The sequence below is a fragment of the Coccinella septempunctata genome, chromosome 1 (assembly GCF_907165205.1).
Source record: "Coccinella septempunctata chromosome 1, icCocSept1.1, whole genome shotgun sequence".
Classification (NCBI taxonomy): Eukaryota; Metazoa; Arthropoda; class Insecta; order Coleoptera; family Coccinellidae; genus Coccinella; species Coccinella septempunctata.
This window is the reverse complement of record NC_058189.1, coordinates 35,260,156-35,283,177: the sequence shown is the minus strand read 5'-3', so window position 1 is coordinate 35,283,177 and position 23,022 is coordinate 35,260,156.

Genomic DNA, 23,022 nt, shown 5'->3' with positions numbered 1-23,022 from the left:
ACTATATATCGTTCATTTGATAAAATTCAGTGAAATTACATGCAAGTGTCTCATTGTAAAAAAGCGACAGCTCAGTTTCATAGGAAGGGACTGATTTCATGTTGAAAATCTTACCATACTTTCAGACTATCAAGCAGCGATATGCTAAGGGTGGAATCAGAACTGAATCTAATGAAACAATTCCTCTGCAATGAGTTATGTGTAATTAATTCATCGAATTCACTCTGATACCATATGCAATTCATAGAAAAGAGACACTCTGATCTTGATTCCTGAAAAGTCAAAACAACAATGTATTGAAGAGAGGACAAACCTGGAGAATAGCAGTGGTCTCGAAAATTCGAATAATTCTGACATTTGATGTCAAAGTATATATTCTTATATACTCGAAATTGCAAATAATCGAATATCACTTCACTTTGGAGTGAAAAGGAAACAAAAATCTATGCAAATTTGGGTTATTATACTTGAATTTTTATTGAATAAATGAGTGATGCTGATTCATCCTCGTCATATTTTTTGATCATCTAGTCAACTAAATGATATGTCCGTGATGAAATTCCCCTCCTCAATATTGTTCTTGTATCGAGCAAAATGGCTCAGAGAGCCGAACTTCGAGATCTTGAGGAGTAATTCTTGGTTCATAAATATTTCTACCTAACTCAACTCTTCTTCTACCAGTGTTTTCAACTCCTGATATCATAATGCATCGATCCGAACGCCTACTAGATGAAATGAGATGGAAAGTCTTCTCGGTTATAATATTTCCATCTTCGAACATTTCGTACGAGTAGTTTTCAGATTTCGACACCATATTGAAAACGAAGCGTTTTGATTGAGTCGCTAGAAATATCCAATGTACACGAGGAGAGAGCACACAAACTGGACGATCGACCAACTCAATTGTTCTAGAATAGCATCAAAGTGGTCAATAGTAGAGCGTTTGCGCTGCTGCAATCCCAAGCACTGAGCAACACTTAAGCTGCGATGGTTTATATACCGAATCGCTGTCGGGAGCTTGTCGTAGTTATCCCCACTACTCGAACAACTTTTGGCCTTGTCTAAGAGTCCCCCGCAGTTCATAATTAGTCGGTGCAGTCTGAGATAGAATTTTTATTCTATTATTATCGCCACTTGAGAAGATGAAAACAATGATACTAGTATTCTTTATTTTTCTCCATTATGTATTCCCTCATCAACGAGTTTTTTTCATTTTTTCTATGCTGTTTTCATTATTCCAAAATCAAAATTGGGCCTAGGATGAATAGGATGATTCCAAAATTTCGGCATATATTGAATAAGAAGGACTATATATCGTTCATTTGATAAGATTCAGTGAAATTACATGCAAGTGTCTCATTGTAAAAAAGCGACAGCTCAGTTTCATAGGAAGGGACTGATTTCATGTTGAAAATCTAACCATACTTTCAGACTATCAAGCAGCGATATGCTAAGGGTGGAATCAGAACTGAATATAATGAAACAATTCCTCTGCAATGAGTTATGTGTAATTAATTCATCGATTTCACTCTGATACCATATGCAATTCATAGAAAAGAGACACTCTGATCTTGATTCCTGAAAAGTCAAAACAACTATGTTTTGAAGAGAGGACAAACTTGGAGAATAGCAGTGGTCTCGAAAATTCGAATATTTCTGACATTTGATGTCAAAGTATATATTCTTATATACTCGAAATTGCAAATAATCGAATATCACTTCACTTTGGAGTGAAAAGGAAACAAAAATCTATGCAAATTGTGGTTATTATACCTGAATTTTTATTGAATAAATGAGTGATGGTGATTCATCCTCGTCCAATGTTTTGATCATCTAGTCAACTAAATGATATGTTCGTGATGAAATTCCCCTCCTCAATATTGTTCTTGTATCGAGCAAAATGGCTCAGAGAGCAGAACGTCGAGATCTTGAGGAGTAATTCTTGGTTCATAAATATTTCTACCTAACTCAACTCTTCTTCTACCAGCGTTTTCAACTCCTGATATCATAATGCATCGATCCGAACGCCTACTAGATGAAATGAGATGGAAAGTCTTCTCGGTTATAATATTTCCATCTTCGAACATTTCGTACGAGTAGTTTTCAGATTTCGACGCCATATTGAAAACGAAGCGTTTTGATTGAGTCGCTAGAAATATCCAATGTACACGAGCAGAGAGCACACAAACTGGACGATCGACCAACTCAATTGTTCTAGAATAGCATCAAAGTGGTCAATAGTAGAGCGTTTGCGCTGCTGCAATCCCAAGCACTGAGCAACACTTAAGCTGCGATGGTTTATATACCGAATCGCTGTCGGGAGCTTGTCGTAGTTATCCCCACTACTCGAACAACTTTTGGCCTTGTCTAAGAGTCCACCGCAGTTCATAATTATTTGGTGCAGTCTGAAATAGAATTTTTATTCTGTTATTATCGCCACTTGAGAAGATGAAAACAATGATACTAGTATTAATAAAATTCACAGGGAATTGGACAATAGTTTATTCTCAAAGTACTTATAACATCGCCGACGTTTCGTTATAAGTACTTTGAGAATAAACTATTGTCCAATTCCCTGTGAATTTTATTAATATTGAATCAGCATGGACATGAACTATGAAGAATGATACTAGTATTCTTTATTTTTCTCCATTATGTAGTCCCTCATCAACGAGTTATTTTCATTTTTTCTATGCTGTTTTCATTATTCCAAAATCAAAATTGGGCCTAGGATGAGTAGGGTGATTCCAAAATTTCGGCATATATTGAATAAAAAGGACTATATATCGTTCATTTGATAAGATTCAGTGAAATTACATGCAAGTGTCTCATTGTAAAAAAGCTACAGCTCAGTTTCATAGGAAGGGACTGATTTCATGTTGAAAATCTTACCATACTTTCAGACTATCAAGCAGCCGAAGCAGCGATATTCTAAGGGTGGAATCAGAACTGAATCTAATGAAACAATTCCTCTGCAATGAGTTATGTGTAATTAATTCATCGATTTCACTCTTATACCATATGCAATTCATAGAAAAGAGACACTCTGATCTCGATTCCTGAAAAGTCAAAACTACTATGTTTTGAAGAGAGGACAAACCTGGAGAATAGCAGTGGTCTCGAAAATTCGAATATTTCTGAGATTTGATGTCAAAGTATATATTCCTATATACTCGAAATTGCAAATAATCGAATATCACTTCACTTTGGAGTGAAAAGGAAACAAAAATCTATGCAAATTGTGGTTATTATACTTGAATTTTTATTGAATAAATGAGTGATGCTGATTCATCCTCGTCCTATTTTTTGATCATCTAGTCAACTAAATGATATGTCCGTGATGAAATTTCCCTCCTCAATATTGTTCTTTTATCGAGCAAAATGGCTCAGAGAGCAGAACTTCGAGATCTTGAGGAGTAATTCTTGGTTCATAAATATTCCAAAATCAAAATTGGGCCTAGGATGAATAGGATGATTCCAAAATTTCGGCATATATTGAATAAGAAGGACTATATATCGTTCATTTGATAAGATTCAGTGAAATTACATGCAAGTGTCTCATTGTAAAAAAGCGACAGCTCAGTTTCATAGGAAGGGACTGATTTCATGTTGAAAATCTAACCATACTTTCAGACTATCAAGCAGCGATATGCTAAGGGTGGAATCAGAACTGAATATAATGAAACAATTCCTCTGCAATGAGTTATGTGTAATTGATTCATCGATTTCACTCTTATACCATATGCAATTCATAGAAAAGAGACACTATGATCTTGATTCCTGAAAAGTCAAAACAACTATGTTTTGAAGAGAGGACAAACCTGGAGAATAGCAGTGGTCTCGAAAATTCGAATATTTCTGACATTTGTTGTCAAAGTATATATTCTTATATACTCGAAATTGCAAATAATCGAATATCACTTCACTTTGGAGTGGAAAGGAAACAAAAATCTATGCAAATTGTGGTTATTATACTTGAATTTTTATTGAATAAATGAGTGATGCTGATTCATCCTCGTCCTATTTTTTGATCATCTATTCAACTAAATGATATGTCCGTGATGAAATTCCCCTCCTCAATATTGTTCTTGTATCGAGCAAAATGGCTCAGAGAGCAGAACTTCGAGATCTTGAGGAGTAATTCTTGGTTCATAAATATTTCTACCTAACTCAACTCTTCTTCTACCAGCGTTTTCAACTCCTGATATCATAATGCATCGATCCGAACGCCTACTAGATGAAATGAGATGGAAAGTCTTCTCGGTTATAATATTTCCATCTTCGAACATTTCGTACGAGTAGTTTTCAGATTTCGACGCCATATTGAAAACGAAGCGTTTTGATTGAGTCGCTAGAAATATCCAATGTACACGAGGAGAGAGCACACAAACTGGACGATCGACCAACTCAATTGTTCTAGAATAGCATCAAAGTGGTCAATAGTAGAGCGTTTGCGCTGCTGCAATCCCAAGCACTGAGCAACACTTAAGCTGCGATGGTTTATATACCGAATCGCTGTCGGGAGCTTGTCGTAGTTATCCCCACTACTCTAACAACTTTTGGCCTTGTCTAAGAGTCCACCGCAGTTCATAATTAGTCGGTGCAGTCTGAGATAGAATTTTTATTCTATTATTATCGCCACTTGAGAAGATGAAAACAATGATACTAGTATTCTTTATTTTTCTCCATTGTGTAGTCCCTCATCAACGAGTTATTTTCATTTTTTCTATGCTGTTTTCATTATTCCAAAATCAAAATTGGGCCTAGGATGAATAGGATGATTCCAAAATTTCGGCATATATTGAATAAAAAGGACTATATATCGTTCATTTGATAAGATTCAGTGAAATTACATGCAAGTGTCTCATTGTAAAAAAGCGACAGCTCAGTTTCATAGGAAGGGACTGATTTCATGTTGAAAATCTTACCATACTTTCAGACTATGAAGCAGCGATATGCTAAGGGTGGAATCAGAACTGAATATAATGAAACAATTCCTCTGCAATGAGTTATCTGTAATTAATTCATCGATTTCACTCTGATACCATATGCAATTCATAGAAAAGAGACACTCTGATCTCGATTCCTGAAAAGTCAAAACTACTATGTTTTGAAGAGAGGACAAACCTGGAGAATAGCAGTGGTCTCGAAAATTCGAATATTTCTGAGATTTGATGTCAAAGTATATATTCCTATATACTCGAAATTGCAAATAATCGAATATCACTTCACTTTGGAGTGAAAAGGAAACAAAAATCTAAGCAAATTGTGGTTATTATACTTGAATTTTTATTGAATAAATGAGTGATGCTGATTCATCCTCGTCCTATTTTTTGATCATCTAGTCAACTAAATGATATGTCCGTGATGAAATTTCCCTCCTCAATATTGTTCTTTTATCGAGCAAAATGGCTCAGAGAGCAGAACTTCGAGATCTTGAGGAGTAATTCTTGGTTCATAAATATTTCTACCTAACTCAACTCTTCTTCTACCAGCGTTTTCAACTCCTGATATCATAATGCATCGATCCGAACGCCTACTATTATAGATGAAATGAGATGGAAAGTCTTCTCGGTTATAATATTTCCATCTTCGAACATTTCGTACGAGTAGTTTTCAGATTTCGACACCATATTGAAAACGAAGCGTTTTGATTGAGTCGCTAGAAATATCCAATGTACACTAGGAGAGAGCACACAAACTGGACGATCGACCAACTCAATTGTTCTAGAATAGCATCAAAGTGGTCAATAGTAGAGCGTTTGCGCTGCTGCAATCCCAAGCACTGAGCAACACTTCAGCTGCGATGGTTTATATACCGAATCTCTGTCGGGAGCTTGTCGTAGTTATCCCCACTACTCGAACAACTTTTGGCCTTGTCTAAGAGTCCACCGCAATTCATAATTAGTCGGTGCAGTCTGAGATAGAATTTTTATTCTATTATTATCGCCACTTGAGAAGATGAAAACAATGATACTAGTATTAATAAAATTCACAAGGAATTGGACAATAGTTTATTCTCAAGGTACTTATAACATCGCCGACGTTTCGTTATAAGTACTTTGAGAATAAACTATTGTCCAATTCCCTGTGAATTTTATTAATATTAAATCAGCATGGACATGAACTATGAAGAATGATACTAGTATTCTTTATTTTTCTCCATTTTGTAGTCCCTCATCAACGAGTTATTTTCATTTTTTTTATGCTGTTTTCATTATTCCAAAATCAAAATTGGGCCTAGGATGAATAGGATGATTCCAAAATTTCGGCATATATTGAATAAAAAGGACTATATATCGTTCATTTGATAAGATTCAGTGAAATTACATGCAAGTGTCTCATTGTAAAAAAGCGACAGCTCAGTTTCATAGGAAGGGACTGATTTCATGTTGAAAATCTTACCATACTTTCAGACTATCAAGCAGCGATATGCTAAGGGTGGAATCAGAACTGAATATAATGAAACAATTCCTCTGCAATGAGTTATGTGTAATTAATTCATCGATTTCACTCTTATACCATATGCAATTCATAGAAAAGAGACACTCTGATCTTGATTCCTGAAAAGTCAAAACAACTATGTTTTGAAGAGAGGACAAACCTGGAGAATAGCAGTGGTCTCGAAAATTCGAATATTTCTGACATTTGATGTCAAAGTATATATTCTTATATACTCGAAATTGCAAATAATCGAATATCACTTCACTTTGGAGTGAAAATGAAACAAAAATCTATGCAAATTGTGGTTATTATACTTGAATTTTTATTGAATAAATGAGTGATGGTGATTCATCCTCGTCCAATTTTTTGATCATCTAGTCAACTAAATGATATGTCCGTGATGAAATTCCCCTCCTCAATATTGTTCTTGTATCGAGCAAAATGGCTCAGAGAGCAGAACTTCGAGATCTTGAGGAGTAATTCTTGGTTCATAAATATTTCTACCTAACTCAACTCTTCTTCTACCAGCGTTTTCAACTCCTGATATCATAATGCATCGATCCGAACGCCTACTAGATGAAATGAGATGGAAAGTCTTCTCGGTTATAATATTTCCATCTTCGAACATTTCGTACGAGTAGTTTTCAGATTTCGACGCCATATTGAAAACGAAGCGTTTTGATTGAGTCGCTAGAAATATCCAATGTACACGAGGAGAGAGCATACAAACTGGACGATCGACCAACTCAATTGTTCTAGAATAGCATCAAAGTGGTCAATAGTAGAGCGTTTGCGCTGCTGCAATCCCAAGCACTGAGCAACACTTAAGCTGCGATGGTTTATATACCGAATCGCTGTCGGGAGCTTGTCGTAGTTATCCCCACTATTCGAACAACTTTTGGCCTTGTCTAAGAGTCCACCGCAGTTCATAATTAGTCGGTGCAGTCTGAGATAGAATTTTTATTCTATTATCATCGCCACTTGAGAAGATGAAAACAATGATACTAGTATTCTTTATTTTTCTCCATTATGTAGTTCTTCATCAACGAGTTATTTTCATTTTTTCTATGCTGTTTTCATTATTCCAAAATCAAAATTGGGCCTTAGATGAATAGGATGATTCCAAAATTTCGGCATATATTGAATAAGGACTAAATATCGTTCATTTGATAAGATTCAGTGAAATTACATGCAAGTGTCTCATTGTAAAAAAGCGACAGCTGAGGTTCATAGGAAGGGACTGATTTCATGTTGAAAATCTTACCATACTTTCAGACTATCAAGCAGCGATATGCTAAGGGTGGAATCAGAACTGAATCTAATGAAACAATTCCTCTGCAATGAGTTATGTGTAATTAATTCATCGATTTCACTCTTATACCATATGCAATTCATAGAAAAGAGACACTCTGATCTTGATTCCTGAAAAGTCAAAACAACAATGTTTTGAAGAGAGGACAAACCTGGAGAAAAGCAGTTGTCTGGAAAATTCGAATAATTCTGACATTTGATGTCAAAGTATATATTCTTATATACTCGAAATTGCAAATAATCGAATATCACTTCACTTTGGAGTGAAAAGGAAACAAAAATCTATGCAAATTGTGGTTATTATACTTGAATTTTTATTGAATAAATGAGTGATGCTGATTCATCCTCGTCATATTTTTTGATCATCTAGTCAACTAAATGATATGTCCGTGATGAAATTCCCCTCCTCAATATTGTTCTTGTATCGAGCAAAATGGCTCAGAGAGCAGAACTTCGAGATCTTGAGGAAAAATTCTTGGTTCATAAATATTTCTACCTAACTCAACTCTTCTTCTACCAGCGTTTTCAACTCCTGATATCATAATGCATCGATCCGAACGCCTACTAGATGAAATGAGATGGAAAGTCTTCTCGGTTTTAATATTTCCATCTTCGAACATTTCGTACGAGTAGTTTTCAGATTTCGACGCCATATTGAAAACGAAGCGTTTTGATTGAGTCGCTAGAAATATCCAATGTACACGAGGAGAGAGCACACAAACTGGACGATCGACCAACTCAATTGTTCTAGAATAGCATCAAAGTGGTCAATAGTAGAGGGTTTGCGCTGCTGCAATCCCAAGCACTGAGCAACACTTCAGCTGCGATGGTTTATATACCGAATCGCTGTCGGGAGCTTGTCGTAGTTATCCCCACTACTCGTACAACTTTTGGCCTTGTCTAAGAGTCCACCGCAGTTCATAATTAGTCGGTGCAGTCTGAGATAGAATTTTTATTCTATTATTATCGCCTATTGAGAAGATGAAAACAATGATACTAGTATTCTTTATTTTTCTCCATTATGTAGTCCCTCATCAACGAGTTATTTTCATTTTTTCTATGCTGTTTTCATTATTCCAAAATCAAAATTGGGCCTAGGATGAATAGGATGATTCCAAAATTTCGGCATATATTAAATAAGAAGGACTATATATCGTTCATTTGATAAGATTCAGTGAAATTACATGCAAATGTCTCATTGTAAAAAAGCGACAGCTCAGTTTCATAGGAAGGGACTGATTTCATGTTGAAAATCTTACCATACTTTCAGACTATGAAGCAGTGATATGCTAAGGGTGGAATCAGAACTGAATCTAATGAAACAATTCCTCTGCAATGAGTTATGTGTAATTAATTCATCGATTTCACTCTTATACCATATGCAATTCATAGAAAAGAGACACTCTGATCTTGATTCCTGAAAAGTCAAAACAACAATGTTTTGAAGAGAGGACAAACCTGGAGAATAGCAGTGGTCTCGAAAATTCGAATAATTCTGACATTTGATGTCAAAGTATATATTCTTATATACTCGAAATTGCAAATAATCGAATATCACTACGCTTTGAAGTGAAAAGGAAACAAAAATCTATGCAAATTGTGGTTATTATACTTGAATTTTTATTGTATAAATGAGTGATGCTGATTTATCCTCGTCATATTCTTTGATCATCTAGTCAACTAAATGATATGTCCGTGATGAAATTCCCCTCCTCAATATTGTTCTTGTATCGAGCAAAATGGCTCAGAGAGCAGAACTTCGAGATCTTGAGGAGTAATTCTTGGTTCATAAATATTTCTACCTAACTCAACTCTTCTTCTACCAGCGTTTTCAACTCCTGATATCATAATGCATCGATCCGAACGCCTACTAGATGAAATGAGATGGAAAGTCTTCTCGGTTATAATATTTCCATCTTCGAACATTTCGTACGAGTAGTTTTCAGATTTCGACGCCATATTGAAAACGAAGCGTTTTGATTGAGTCGCTAGAAATATCCAATGTACACGAGGAGAGAGCATACAAACTGGACGATCGACCAACTCAATTGTTCTAGAATAGCATCAAAGTGGTCAATAGTAGAGCGTTTGCGCTGCTGCAATCCCAAGCACTGAGCAACACTTAAGCTGCGATGGTTTATATACCGAATCGCTGTCGGGAGCTTGTCGTAGTTATCCCCACTACTCGTACAACTTTTGGCCTTGTCTAAGAGTCCACCGCAGTTCATAATTAGTCGGTGCAGTCTGAGATAGAATTTTTATTCTATTATTATCGCCACTTGAGAAGATGAAAACAATGATACTAGTATTCTTTATTTTTCTCCATTATGTAGTCCCTCATCAACGAGTTATTTTCATTTTTTCTATGCTGTTTTCATTATTCCAAAATCAAAATTGGGCCTAGGATGAATAGGATGATTCCAAAATTTCGGCATATATTGAATAAGAAGGACTATATATCGTTCATTTGATAAGATTCAGTGAAATTACATGCAAGTGTCTCATTGTAAAAAAGCGACAGCTCAGTTTCATAGGAAGGGACTGATTTCATGTTGAAAATCTAACCATACTTTCAGACTATCAAGCAGCGATATGCTAAGGGTGGAATCAGAACTGAATCTAATGAAACAATTCCTCTGCAATGAGTTATGTGTAATTAATTCATCGATTTCACTCTTATACCATATGCAATTCATAGAAAAGAGACACTCTGATCTTGATTCCTGAAAAGTCAAAACAACTATGTTTTGAAGAGAGGACAAACCTGGAGAATAGCAGTGGTCTCGAAAATTCGAATATTTCTGACATTTGATGTCAAAGTATATATTCTTATATACTCGAAATTGCAAATAATCGAATATCACTTCACTTTGGAGTGAAAAGGAAACAAAAATCTATGCAAATTGTGGTTATTATACTCGAATTTTTATTGAATAAATGAGTGATGGTGATTCATCCTCGTCATATTCTTTGATCATCTAGTCAACTAAATGATATGTCCGTGATGAAATTCCCCTCCTCAATATTGTTCTTGTATCGAGCAAAATGGCTCAGAGAGCAGAACTTCGAGATCTTGAGGAGTAATTCTTGGTTCATAAATATTTCTACCTAACTCAACTCTTCTTCTACCAGCGTTTTCAACTCCTGATATCATAATGCATCGATCCGAACGCCTACTAGATGAAATGAGATGGAAAGTCTTCTCGGTTATAATATTTCCATCTTCGAACATTTCGTACGAGTAGTTTTCAGATTTCGACGCCATATTGAAAACGAAGCGTTTTGATTGAGTCGCTAGAAATATCCAATGTACACTAGGAGAGAGCACACAAACTGGACGATCGACCAACTCAATTGTTCTAGAATAGCATCAAAGTGGTCAATAGTAGAGCGTTTGCGCTGCTGCAATCCCAAGCACTGAGCAACACTTCAGCTGCGATGGTTTATATACCGAATCGCTGTCGGGAGCTTGTCGTAGTTATCCCCACTATTCGAACAACTTTTGGCCTTGTCTAAGAGTCCACCGCAGTTCATAATTAGTCGGTGCAGTCTGAGATAGAATTTTTATTCTATTATCATCGCCACTTGAGAAGATGAAAACAATGATACTAGTATTCTTTATTTTTCTCCATTATGTAGTTCTTCATCAACGAGTTATTTTCATTTTTTCTATGCTGTTTTCATTATTCCAAAATCAAAATTGGGCCTTAGATGAATAGGATGATTCCAAAATTTCGGCATATATTGAATAAGGACTAAATATCGTTCATTTGATAAGATTCAGTGAAATTACATGCAAGTGTCTCATTGTAAAAAAGCGACAGCTGAGGTTCATAGGAAGGGACTGATTTCATGTTGAAAATCTTACCATACTTTCAGACTATCAAGCAGCGATATGCTAAGGGTGGAATCAGAACTGAATCTAATGAAACAATTCCTCTGCAATGAGTTATGTGTAATTAATTCATCGATTTCACTCTTATACCATATGCAATTCATAGAAAAGAGACACTCTGATCTTGATTCCTGAAAAGTCAAAACAACAATGTTTTGAAGAGAGGACAAACCTGGAGAAAAGCAGTTGTCTCGAAAATTCGAATAATTCTGACATTTGATGTCAAAGTATATATTCTTATTTCTTATATACTCGAAATTGCAAATAATCGAATATCACTTCACTTTGGAGTGAAAAGGAAACAAAAATCTATGCAAATTGTGGTTATTATACTTGAATTTTTATTGAATAAATGAGTGATGCTGATTCATCCTCGTCATATTTTTTGATCATCTAGTCAACTAAATGATATGTCCGTGATGAAATTCCCCTCCTCAATATTGTTCTTGTATCGAGCAAAATGGCTCAGAGAGCAGAACTTCGAGATCTTGAGGAAAAATTCTTGGTTCATAAATATTTCTACCTAACTCAACTCTTCTTCTACCAGCGTTTTCAACTCCTGATATCATAATGCATCGATCCGAACGCCTACTAGATGAAATGAGATGGAAAGTCTTCTCGGTTTTAATATTTCCATCTTCGAACATTTCGTACGAGTAGTTTTCAGATTTCGACGCCATATTGAAAACGAAGCGTTTTGATTGAGTCGCTAGAAATATCCAATGTACACGAGGAGAGAGCACACAAACTGGACGATCGACCAACTCAATTGTTCTAGAATAGCATCAAAGTGGTCAATAGTAGAGGGTTTGCGCTGCTGCAATCCCAAGCACTGAGCAACACTTCAGCTGCGATGGTTTATATACCGAATCGCTGTCGGGAGCTTGTCGTAGTTATCCCCACTACTCGTACAACTTTTGGCCTTGTCTAAGAGTCCACCGCAGTTCATAATTAGTCGGTGCAGTCTGAGATAGAATTTTTATTCTATTATTATCGCCACTTGAGAAGATGAAAACAATGATACTAGTATTCTTTATTTTTCTCCATTATGTAGTCCCTCATCAACGAGTTATTTTCATTTTTTCTATGCTGTTTTCATTATTCCAAAATCAAAATTGGGCCTAGGATGAATAGGATGATTCCAAAATTTCGGCATATATTAAATAAGAAGGACTATATATCGTTCATTTGATAAGATTCAGTGAAATTACATGCAAATGTCTCATTGTAAAAAAGCGACAGCTCAGTTTCATAGGAAGGGACTGATTTCATGTTGAAAATCTTACCATACTTTCAGACTATGAAGCAGTGATATGCTAAGGGTGGAATCAGAACTGAATCTAATGAAACAATTCCTCTGCAATGAGTTATGTGTAATTAATTCATCGATTTCACTCTTATACCATATGCAATTCATAGAAAAGAGACACTCTGATCTTGATTCCTGAAAAGTCAAAACAACAATGTTTTGAAGAGAGGACAAACCTGGAGAATAGCAGTGGTCTCGAAAATTCGAATAATTCTGACATTTGATGTCAAAGTATATATTCTTATATACTCGAAATTGCAAATAATCGAATATCACTACGCTTTGAAGTGAAAAGGAAACAAAAATCTATGCAAATTGTGGTTATTATACTTGAATTTTTATTGTATAAATGAGTGATGCTGATTTATCCTCGTCATATTCTTTGATCATCTAGTCAACTAAATGATATGTCCGTGATGAAATTCCCCTCCTCAATATTGTTCTTGTATCGAGCAAAATGGCTCAGAGAGCAGAACTTCGAGATCTTGAGGAGTAATTCTTGGTTCATAAATATTTCTACCTAACTCAACTCTTCTTCTACCAGCGTTTTCAACTCCTGATATCATAATGCATCGATCCGAACGCCTACTAGATGAAATGAGATGGAAAGTCTTCTCGGTTATAATATTTCCATCTTCGAACATTTCGTACGAGTAGTTTTCAGATTTCGACGCCATATTGAAAACGAAGCGTTTTGATTGAGTCGCTAGAAATATCCAATGTACACGAGGAGAGAGCACACAAACTGGACGATCGACCAACTCAATTGTTCTAGAATAGCATCAAAGTGGTCAATAGTAGAGGGTTTGCGCTGCTGCAATCCCAAGCACTGAGCAACACTTCAGCTGCGATGGTTTATATACCGAATCGCTGTCGGGAGCTTGTCGTAGTTATCCCCACTACTCGTACAACTTTTGGCCTTGTCTAAGAGTCCACCGCAGTTCATAATTAGTCGGTGCAGTCTGAGATAGAATTTTTATTCTATTATTATCGCCACTTGAGAAGATGAAAACAATGATACTAGTATTCTTTATTTTTCTCCATTATGTAGTCCCTCATCAACGAGTTATTTTCATTTTTTCTATGCTGTTTTCATTATTCCAAAATCAAAATTGGGCCTAGGATGAATAGGATGATTCCAAAATTTCGGCATATATTAAATAAGAAGGACTATATATCGTTCATTTGATAAGATTCAGTGAAATTACATGCAAATGTCTCATTGTAAAAAAGCGACAGCTCAGTTTCATAGGAAGGGACTGATTTCATGTTGAAAATCTTACCATACTTTCAGACTATGAAGCAGTGATATGCTAAGGGTGGAATCAGAACTGAATCTAATGAAACAATTCCTCTGCAATGAGTTATGTGTAATTAATTCATCGATTTCACTCTTATACCATATGCAATTCATAGAAAAGAGACACTCTGATCTTGATTCCTGAAAAGTCAAAACAACAATGTTTTGAAGAGAGGACAAACCTGGAGAATAGCAGTGGTCTCGAAAATTCGAATAATTCTGACATTTGATGTCAAAGTATATATTCTTATATACTCGAAATTGCAAATAATCGAATATCACTACGCTTTGAAGTGAAAAGGAAACAAAAATCTATGCAAATTGTGGTTATTATACTTGAATTTTTATTGTATAAATGAGTGATGCTGATTTATCCTCGTCATATTCTTTGATCATCTAGTCAACTAAATGATATGTCCGTGATGAAATTCCCCTCCTCAATATTGTTCTTGTATCGAGCAAAATGGCTCAGAGAGCAGAACTTCGAGATCTTGAGGAGTAATTCTTGGTTCATAAATATTTCTACCTAACTCAACTCTTCTTCTACCAGCGTTTTCAACTCCTGATATCATAATGCATCGATCCGAACGCCTACTAGATGAAATGAGATGGAAAGTCTTCTCGGTTATAATATTTCCATCTTCGAACATTTCGTACGAGTAGTTTTCAGATTTCGACGCCATATTGAAAACGAAGCGTTTTGATTGAGTCGCTAGAAATATCCAATGTACACGAGGAGAGAGCATACAAACTGGACGATCGACCAACTCAATTGTTCTAGAATAGCATCAAAGTGGTCAATAGTAGAGCGTTTGCGCTGCTGCAATCCCAAGCACTGAGCAACACTTAAGCTGCGATGGTTTATATACCGAATCGCTGTCGGGAGCTTGTCGTAGTTATCCCCACTACTCGTACAACTTTTGGCCTTGTCTAAGAGTCCACCGCAGTTCATAATTAGTCGGTGCAGTCTGAGATAGAATTTTTATTCTATTATTATCGCCACTTGAGAAGATGAAAACAATGATACTAGTATTCTTTATTTTTCTCCATTATGTAGTCCCTCATCAACGAGTTATTTTCATTTTTTCTATGCTGTTTTCATTATTCCAAAATCAAAATTGGGCCTAGGATGAATAGGATGATTCCAAAATTTCGGCATATATTGAATAAGAAGGACTATATATCGTTCATTTGATAAGATTCAGTGAAATTACATGCAAGTGTCTCATTGTAAAAAAGCGACAGCTCAGTTTCATAGGAAGGGACTGATTTCATGTTGAAAATCTAACCATACTTTCAGACTATCAAGCAGCGATATGCTAAGGGTGGAATCAGAACTGAATCTAATGAAACAATTCCTCTGCAATGAGTTATGTGTAATTAATTCATCGATTTCACTCTTATACCATATGCAATTCATAGAAAAGAGACACTCTGATCTTGATTCCTGAAAAGTCAAAACAACTATGTTTTGAAGAGAGGACAAACCTGGAGAATAGCAGTGGTCTCGAAAATTCGAATATTTCTGACATTTGATGTCAAAGTATATATTCTTATATACTCGAAATTGCAAATAATCGAATATCACTTCACTTTGGAGTGAAAAGGAAACAAAAATCTATGCAAATTGTGGTTATTATACTCGAATTTTTATTGAATAAATGAGTGATGGTGATTCATCCTCGTCCAATTTTTTGATCATCTAGTCAACTAAATGATATGTCCGTGATGAAATTCCCCTCCTCAATATTGTTCTTGTATCGAGCAAAATGGCTCAGAGAGCAGAACTTCGAGATCTTGAGGAGTAATTCTTGGTTCATAAATATTTCTACCTAACTCAACTCTTCTTCTACCAGCGTTTTCAACTCCTGATATCATAATGCATCGATCCGAACGCCTACTAGATGAAATGAGATGGAAAGTCTTCTCGGTTATAATATTTCCATCTTCGAACATTTCGTACGAGTAGTTTTCAGATTTCGACACCATATTGAAAACGAAGCGTTTTGATTGAGTCGCTAGAAATATCCAATGTACACTAGGAGAGAGCACACAAACTGGACGATCGACCAACTCAAGTGTTCTAGAATAGCATCAAAGTGGTCAATAGTAGAGCGTTTGCGCTGCTGCAATCCCAAGCACTGAGCAACACTTCAGCTGCGATGGTTTATATACCGAATCTCTGTCGGGAGCTTGTCGTAGTTATCCCCACTACTCGAACAACTTTTGGCCTTGTCTAAGAGTCCCCCGCAGTTCATAATTAGTCGGTGCAGTCTGAGATAGAATTTTTATTCTATTATTATCGCCACTTGAGAAGATGAAAACAATGATACTAGTATTCTTTATTTTTCTCCATTATGTAGTCCCTCATCAACGAGTTATTTTCATTTTTTCTATGCTGTTTTCATTATTCCAAAATCAAAATTGGGCCTAGGATGAATAGGATGATTCCAAAATTTCGGCATATATTGAATAAAAAGGACTATATATCGTTCATTTGATAAGATTCAGTGAAATTACATGCAAGTGTCTCATTGTAAAAAAGCGACAGCTCAGTTTCATAGGAAGGGACTGATTTCATGTTGAAAATCTTACCATACTTTCAGACTATGAAGCAGCGATATGCTAAGGGTGGAATCAGAACTGAATATAATGAAACAATTCCTCTGCAATGAGTTATCTGTAATTAATTCATCGATTTCACTCTGATACCATATGCAATTCATAGAAAAGAGACACTCTGATCTCGATTCCTGAAAAGTCAAAACTACTATGTTTTGAAGAGAGGACAAACCTGGAGAATAGCAGTGGTCTCGAAAATTCGAATATTTCTGAGATTTGATGTCAAAGTATATATTCCTATATACTCGAAATTGCAAATAATCGAATATCACTTCACTTTGGAGTGAAAAGGAAACAAAAATCTAAGCAAATTGTGGTTATTATACTTGAATTTTTATTGAATAAATGAGTGATGCTGATTCATCCTCGTCCTATTTTTTGATCATCTAGTCAACTAAATGATATGTCCGTGATGAAATTTCCCTCCTCAATATTGTTCTTTTATCGAGCAAAATGGCTCAGAGAGCAGAACTTCGAGATCTTGAGGAGTAATTCTTGGTTCATAAATATTTCTACCTAACTCAACTCTTCTTCTACCAGCGTTTTCAACTCCTGATATCATAATGCATCGATCCGAACGCCTACTAGATGAAATGAGATGGAAAGTCTTCTCGGTTATAATATTTCCATCTTCGAACATTTCGTACGAGTAGTTTTCAGATTTCGACACCATATTGAAAACGAAGCGTTTTGATTGAGTCGCTAGAAATATCCAATGTACACTAGGAGAGAGCACACAAACTGGACGATCGACCAACTCAATCGTTCTAGAATAGCATCAAAGTGGTCAATAGTAGAGCGTTTGCGCTGCTGCAATCCCAAGCACTGAGCAACACTTCAGCTGCGATGGTTTATATACCGAATCTCTGTCGGGAGCTTGTCGTAGTTATCCCCACTACTCGAACAACTTTTGGCCTTGTCTAAGAGTCCACCGCAATTCATAATTAGTCGGTGCAGTCTGAGATAGAATTTTTATTCTATTATTATCGCCACTTGAGAAGATGAAAACAATGATACTAGTATTAATAAAATTCACAAGGAATTGGACAATAGTTTATTCTCAAGGTACTTATAACATCGCCGACGTTTCGTTATAAGTACTTTGAGAATAAACTATTGTCCAATTCCCTGTGAATTTTATTAATATTAAATCAGCATGGACATGAACTATGAAGAATGATACTAGTATTCTTTATTTTTCTCCATTATGTAGTCCCTCATCAACGAGTTATTTTCATTTTTTTTATGCTGTTTTCATTATTCCAAAATCAAAATTGGGCCTAGGATGAATAGGATGATTCCAAAATTTCGGCATATATTGAATAAAAAGGACTATATATCGTTCATTTGATAAGATTCAGTGAAATTACATGCAAGTGTCTCATTGTAAAAAAGCGACAGCTCAGTTTCATAGGAAGGGACTGATTTCATGTTGAAAATCTTACCATACTTTCAGACTATCAAGCAGCGATATGCTAAGGGTGGAATCAGAACTGAATATAATGAAACAATTCCTCTGCAATGAGTTATGTGTAATTAATTCATCGATTTCACTCTTATACCATATGCAATTCATAGAAAAGAGACACTCTGATCTTGATTCCTGAAAAGTCAAAACAACTATGTTTTGAAGAGAGGACAAACCTGGAGAATAGCAGTGGTCTCGAAAATTCGAATATTTCTGACATTTGATGTCAAAGTATATATTCTTATATACTCGAAATTGCAAATAATCGAATATCACTTCACTTTGGAGTGAAAAGGAAACAAAAATCTATGCAAATTGTGGTTATTATACTTGAATTTTTATTGAATAAATGAGTGATGGTGATTCATCCTCGTCCAATTTTTTGATCATCTAGTCAACTAAATGATATGTCCGTGATGAAATTCCCCTCCTCAATATTGTTCTTGTATCGAGCAAAATGGCTCAGAGAGCAGAACTTCGAGATCTTGAGGAGTAATTCTTGGTTCATAAATATTTCCACCTAACTCAACTCTTCTTCTACCAGCGTTTTCAACTCCTGATATCATAATGCATCGATCCGAACGCCTACTATTATAGATGAAATGAGATGGAAAGTCTTCTCGGTTATAATATTTCCATCTTCGAACATTTCGTACGAGTAATTTTCAGATTTCGACGCCATATTGAAAACGAAGCGTTTTGATTGAGTCGCTAGAAATATCCAATGTACACGAGGAGAGAGCACACAAACTGGACGATCGACCAACTCAATTGTTCTAGAATAGCATCAAAGTGGTCAATAGTAGAGCGTTTGCGCTGCTGCAATCCCAAGCACTGAGCAACACTTAAGCTGCGATGGTTTATATACCGAATCGCTGTCGGGAGCTTGTCGTAGTTATCCCCACTACTCGAACAACTTTTGGCCTTGTCTAAGAGTCCACCGCAGTTCATAATTAGTCGGTGCAGTCTGAGATAGAATTTTTATTCTATTATCATCGCCACTTGAGAAGATGAAAACAATGATACTAGTATTCTTTATTTTTCTCCATTATGTAGTTCTTCATCAACGAGTTATTTTCATTTTTTCTATGCTGTTTTCATTATTCCAAAATCAAAATTGGGCCTTAGATGAATAGGATGATTCCAAAATTTCGGCATATATTGAATAAGAAGGACTATATATCGTTCATTTGATAAAATTCAGTGAAATTACATGCAAGTGTCTCATTGTAAAAAAGCGACAGCTCAGTTTCATAGGAAGGGACTGATTTCATGTTGAAAATCTTACCATACTTTCAGACTATCAAGCAGCGATATGCTAAGGGTGGAATCAGAACTGAATCTAATGAAGCAATTCCTCTGCAATGAGTTATGTGTAATTAATTCATCGATTTCACTCTTATACCATATGCAATTCATAGAAAAGAGACACTCTGATCTTGATTCCTGAAAAGTCAAAACAACTATGTTTTGAAGAGAGGACAAACCTGGAGAATAGCAGTGGTCTCGAAAATTCGAATATTTCTGACATTTGATGTCAAAGTATATATTCTTATATACTCGAAATTGCAAATAATCGAATATCACTTCACTTTGGAGTGAAAAGGAAACAAAAATCTATGCAAATTGTGGTTATTATACTTGAATTTTTATTGAATAAATGAGTGATGGTGATTCATCCTCGTCCAATGTTTTGATCATCTAGTCAACTAAATGATATGTCCGTGATGAAATTCCCCTCCTCAATATTGTTCTTGTATCGAGCAAAATGGCTCAGAGAGCAGAACGTCGAGATCTTGAGGAGTAATTCTTGGTTCATAAATATTTCTACCTAACTCAACTCTTCTTCTACCAGCGTTTTCAACTCCTGATATCATAATGCATCGATCCGAACGCCTACTAGATGAAATGAGATGGAAAGTCTTCTCGGTTATAATATTTCCATCTTCGAACATTTCGTACGAGTAGTTTTCAGATTTCGACGCCATATTGAAAACGAAGCGTTTTGATTGAGTCGCTAGAAATATCCAATGTACACGAGCAGAGAGCACACAAACTGGACGATCGACCAACTCAATTGTTCTAGAATAGCATCAAAGTGGTCAATAGTAGAGCGTTTGCGCTGCTGCAATCCCAAGCACTGAGCAACACTTAAGCTGCGTTGGTTTATATACCGAATCGCTGTCGGGAGCTTGTCGTAGTTATCCTCACTACTCGAACAACTTTTGGCCTTGTCTAAGAGTCCACCGCAGTTCATAATTAGTCGGTGCAGTCTGAGATAGAATTTTTATTCTATTATTATCGCCACTTGAGAAGATGAAAACAATGATACTAGTATTAATAAAATTCACAGGGAATTGGACAATAGTTTATTCTCAAAGTACTTATAACATCGCCGACGTTTCGTTATAAGTACTTTGAGAATAAACTATTGTCCAATTCCCTGTGAATTTTATTAATATTGAATCAGCATGGACATGAACTATGAAGAATGATACTAGTATTCTTTATTTTTCTCCATTATGTAGTCCCTCATCAACGAGTTATTTTCATTTTTTCTATGCTGTTTTCATTATTCCAAAATCAAAATTGGGCCTAGGATGAATAGGATGATTCCAAAATTTCGGCATATATTGAATAAAAAGGACTATATATCGTTCATTTGATAAGATTCAGTGAAATTACATGCGAGTGTCTCATTGTAAAAAAGCTACAGCTAAGTTTCATAGGAAGGGACTGATTTCATGTTGAAAATCTTACCATACTTTCAGACTATCAAGCAGCCGAAGCAGCGATATGCTAAGGGTGGAATCAGAACTGAATCTAATGAAACAATTCCTCTGCAATGAGTTATGTGTAATTAATTCATCGATTTCACTCTTATACCATATGCAATTCATAGAAAAGAGACACTCTGATCTCGATTCCTGAAAAGTCAAAACTACTATGTTTTGAAGAGAGGACAAACCTGGAGAATAGCAGTGGTCTCGAAAATTCGAATATTTCTGAGATTTGATGTCAAAGTATATATTCCTATATACTCGAAATTGCAAATAATCGAATATCACTTCACTTTGGAGTGAAAAGGAAACAAAAATCTATGCAAATTGTGGTTATTATACTTGAATTTTTATTGAATAAATGAGTGATGCTGATTCATCCTCGTCCTATTTTTTGATCATCTAGTCAACTAAATGATATGTCCGTGATGAAATTTCCCTCCTCAATATTGTTCTTGTATCGAGCAAAATGGCTCAGAGAGCAGAACTTCGAGATCTTGAGGAGTAATTCTTGGTTCATAAATATTTCTACCTAACTCAACTATTCTTCTACCAGCGTTTTCAACTCCTGATATCATAATGCATCGATCCGAACGCCTCCTTGATGAAATGAGATGGAAAGTCTTCTCGGTTATAATATTTCCATCTTCGAACATTTCGTACGAGTAGTTTTCAGATTTCGACACCATATTGAAAACGAAGCGTTTTGATTGAGTCGCTAGAAATATCCAATGTACACGAGGAGAGAGCACACAAACTGGACGATCGACCAACTCAATTGTTCTAGAATAGCATCAAAGTGGTCAATAGTAGAGCGTTTGCGCTGCTGCAATCCCAAGCACTGAGCAACACTTAAGCTGCGTTGGTTTATATACCGAATCGCTGTCGGGAGCTTGTCGTAGTTATCCCCACTACTCGAACAACTTTTGGCCTTGTCTAAGAGTCCACCGCAGTTCATAATTAGTCGGTGCAGTCTGAGATAGAATTTTTATTCTATTATTATCGCCACTTGGGAAGATGAAAACAATGATACTAGTAGTCCCTCATCAACGAAATATTTTCATTTTTTCTATGCTGTTTTCATTATTCCAAAATCAAAATTGGGCCTAGGATGAATAGGATGATTCCAAAATTTCGGCATAACTATATATCGTTCATTTGATAAGATTCAGTGAAATTACATGCAAGTGTCTCATTGTAAAAAGCGACAGCTGAGTTTCATAGGAAGGGACTGATTTCATGTTGAAAATCTTACCATACTTTCAGACTATCAAGCAGCGATATGCTAAGGGTGGAATCAGAACTGAATCTAATGAAACAATTCCTCTGCAATGAGTTATGTGTAATTAATTCATCGATTTCACTCTTATACCATATGCAATTCATAGAAAAGAGACACTCTGATCTCGATTCCTGAAAAGTCAAAACAACTATGTTTTGAAGAGAGGACAAACCTGGAGAATAGCAGTGGTCCCGAAAATTGGAATATTTCTGACATTTGATGTCAAAGTATATATTCTTATATACTCGAAATTGCAAATAATCGAATATCACTTCACTTTGGAGTGAAAAGAAAACAAAAATCTATGCAAATTGTGGTTATTATACTTGAATTTTTATTGAATAAATGAGTGATGCTGATTTATCCTCGTCCAATTTTTTGATCATCTAGTCAACTGAATGATATGTCCGTGATGAAATTCCCCTCCTCAATATTGTACTTGTATCGAGCAAAATGGCTCAGAGAGCAGAACTTCGAGATCTTGAGGAGTAATTCTTGGTTCATAAATATTTCTACCTAACTCAACTCTTCTTCTACCAGAGTTTTCAACTCCTGATATCATAATGCATCGATCCGAACGCCTACTAGATGAAATGAGATGGAAAGTCTTC